The sequence below is a fragment of the Alosa sapidissima genome, chromosome 2 (assembly GCF_018492685.1).
Source record: "Alosa sapidissima isolate fAloSap1 chromosome 2, fAloSap1.pri, whole genome shotgun sequence".
Taxonomy (NCBI): Eukaryota; Metazoa; Chordata; class Actinopteri; order Clupeiformes; family Clupeidae; genus Alosa; species Alosa sapidissima.
Window position 1 is genome coordinate 67,501 of NC_055958.1, and position 3,893 is coordinate 71,393.

The following is a 3,893-nucleotide window of genomic DNA, read 5'->3' on the forward strand; positions in this document are numbered from 1 at the left end:
TCCTCAGAAGTGTCCCAAGCTCTCGGACACATTTTCTGGCTACCCCGGGTAGCCGTTTACGGAGCCTGCCACCTGCCCCGCGTATATAATTAAATAAGTCAGGACTTAGGTTTTGAGCGAGTTTTCACTTTTGGACTTAGGTTTTGAACGAAAACCCATGGTTAACCTAGCCTCCCATGGTATACCTGGCTACCCAGGGTGAACCTGGTTACTCTTGTGTCCCGCAGAGGGCGCCATTTCTCACATTTTATCCATTTTCATCATTTTCATCCTTTTTATTCTATCTTTTTTTACATTTTGCCCATTTTTACACATTTTCATCCCAGCTTCCATGCACCTCTATAGGCATGATTTTTATGCATTTTGGTCGTTTTTGGACACTTTTCTGGGCAGCCTTTTCATCCATTTTGGGGCTTTTTGGGCCTTTTGGGCCTGTTTCTGGCCCTGATAGAGACACAGAGAGGAGGTTTTTTTTCAACATTGGGAGCTTTTTTACACATTTTGGCCATTTTTCCCCCAGCTTGGGGGCACTTTCCTGGGCAGGAATTTTAAACACCTTGGCCAGTTTTGACTTCTCTCTGGCCAGCCCCCCCCCACTTTCTGACCACATTCTCCTGCGGGGGCCTTGTTTTTTCTACGGGGGCTACTATTCCCAGCCATTTTCGGGGTGGCCGCGGCGAAGGGGGGGGGACTTTTTTGGGCATTTTTTGCATATTTTGGCCTCTTCTACGGCCCCCAGCTACTCACCTGTTGCACCCAGACAGGCAGGGACCCTAGTGGGCATTGACTTTGACCTCTGCGTGGGTTCAGCACCCGCCTTTTCCCACCAGAGGGCAGCGAGAGCTCAACTCCAATCTCAGGCTTTTTTAAACAGCTATTTTAACAGTTTTTGCCCCTTTTGACCCCCTGTCGGTATTTTTTCGACCCCAGCCTCCGGTGGGCCGCCCGGGCATGAATTTCAGACAGTTTGACCACTTTTAGCCTCTTCTGTTTGCAGCTATTTGCTCCATTTTGAGTGTTTTCAGCTCTCAGAGGGCTTTTTTTTTAAAAACTGGCTACCTGGAATCGAGAGGCTTGCCCTGCAGGGCTGGGAGAGGTCTGGGGATGAGTGTTTGTGCTCAGACGGGCTCGACTTGGGCCTAGGAGCAGGGAGAGACACACAGAGCTGTGCTAGACCCCCCCCAGCGCTCACAGCCACACACACGCACACACGCGCGCGCAGGAGATAGAGAGGGACGGAGAGAGGGGCCTGTTGCTCACACAGGCTCCAGCTGCTCACAGAGGCCCTAACTTGGGCCTAGATGCTTGGGGAGACACAGAGAGCTGTGCTAGACCCACTGCAGACCCCTCACACCCACACACACCCACCCAGCCACCCACCCACACACACACACTCACACACACACACACATAGGCCCCTAATGCTCACACAGGCTCCAACTGCTCAGAGAGGCCCCAACTTGGGCCTAGATGCTAGGAGAGACACAGAGAGCTGTGCTAGACCCACTGCAGCACCCCCACACACACACAGCCACCCCCCCACACACACACAGGCCCCAGCTGCTCACATAGGCTCCAACTTAGGCTGAGGCCTTGTGAGAGGCCTACTAGCTACTGCTGACCTCTGACTTGACCCCTGATGCTCGGAGAGGCTTGGGGAAGAGTGCTTGTGCTCACATAGGCTGCAGCTACTCACAGAGGCCCCAACTTAGAGTGAGGCCTTGTCAGAGGCCTCCTGGCTACAGCCTGACCTCTGGTTTGACCCCTGATGCTTGGAGAGGCACAGAGAGGCTTGGGGAAGAGTGCATGTTCTCACACAGGCTGCAGCTGCTCACAGAGGCTCCAAAGACTCCTCTCTGTGCCCTGCGCGCGTGTCTGACCCTGAGAGCACACACACAGCACCGTGCAGCCAGAGAGGCCTGTTGAAGGCCCAGCACGGCTCACACACACTCTGGGAGCACACGCACACACTGGGAGCACACACACACACAGTGGGAGCACACACACTCCTCTCTCTCCCCTGCGCGCGCGCGTGTGTGTGACCCTGAGAGCACACACACACACACACCTCTGTGCAGCCAGACAGGCCTGTTGAACGCCCAGCACAGCCCACACACACACACACACACCACTCTGCAGCAACACACAGCTCTATTAGGCTCAGCATAGCCCACACACACACACACACAGCACTCTGCAGCAACACACAGCTCTATTAGGCCCAGCACAGCCCACACCCACACACACACACACACACACAGCACTCTGCAGCAACACACAGCTCTATTAGGCCCAGCACAGCCCACACACACACACACAGCACTGTGCAGCCAGAGAGGCCTGTGTTGAAGGCCCAGCACAGCCCCCACACACACACACAGCACTCTGCAGCAACACACAGCTCTATTAGGCCCAGCACAGCCCACACCCACACACACACACACACACACAGCACTCTGCAGCAACACACAGCTCTATTAGGCCCAGCACAGCCCACACACACACACACAGCACTGTGCAGCCAGAGAGGCCTGTGTTGAAGGCCCAGCACAGCCCCCACACACACACACAGCACTCTGCAGCAACACACAGCTCTATTAGGCCCAGCACAGCCCACACCCACACACACACACACACACACAGCACTCTGCAGCAACACACAGCTCTATTAGGCCCAGCACAGCCCACACACACACACACAGCACTGTGCAGCCAGAGAGGCCTGTGTTGAAGGCCCAGCACAGCCCCCACACACACACACACACACACACACACACACACACACACACACACACAGCACTGTGCAGCCAGAGAGGCCTGTGTTGAAGGCCCAGCACAGCCCACACACACACACACACACACACACACAGCACTGTGCAGCCAGAGAGGCCTGTGTTGAAGGCCCAGCACAGCCCACACACACACACACACACAGCACTCTGCAGCAACACACAGCTCTATTAGGCTCAGCATAGCCCACACACACACACACACAGCACTCTGCAGCAACACACAGCTCTATTAGGCCCAGCACAGCACACACACACACACACACACACACACACACACACACACACACACACACACACACACACACACACTGGGAGCAGACACACAGCACTGTGCAGCCAGAGAGGCCTGTGTTGAAGGCCCAGCACAGCCCCCACACACACACACACACACACACACACACACACACACACACACACAGCACTGTGCAGCCAGAGAGGCCTGTGTTGAAGGCCCAGCACAGCCCACACACACACACACACACAGCACTCTGCAGCAACACACAGCTCTATTAGGCTCAGCATAGCCCACACACACACTGGGAGCAGACACACAGCACTCTGCAGCCAGAGAGGCCTGTGTTGAAGGCCCAGCACAGCCCAGCACAGCCCACACACACACACACTCACAGCCCACACACACACACACAGCACTCTGCAGCAACACACAGCTCTATTAGGCCCAGCACAGCCCACACACACACACACACACACAGCAGTTGAAGGCCCAATGGAGCACACACACTCCTCTGTCACCCCAGTGTGTGTGTGTGTGTGTGTGTGTGTGACCCAAGGAGCACACACACACACACACACAGCACTCTGCAGCAACACACAGCTCTATTAGGCCCAGCACAGCACACACACACACACACACACACACACACAGCAGTTGAAGGCCCAATGGAGCACACACACTCCTCTGTCACCCCAGTGTGTGTGTGTGTGTGTGTGTGTGTGTGACCCAAGGAGCACACACACACACACACACACACACACACACACTGGGGGCAGTCACACACTCCTCTCTCACCCCAGTGTGTGACCCAAGGAGCACACACACACACACACTGGGAGCACACACACACACTCCTCTCCCACACA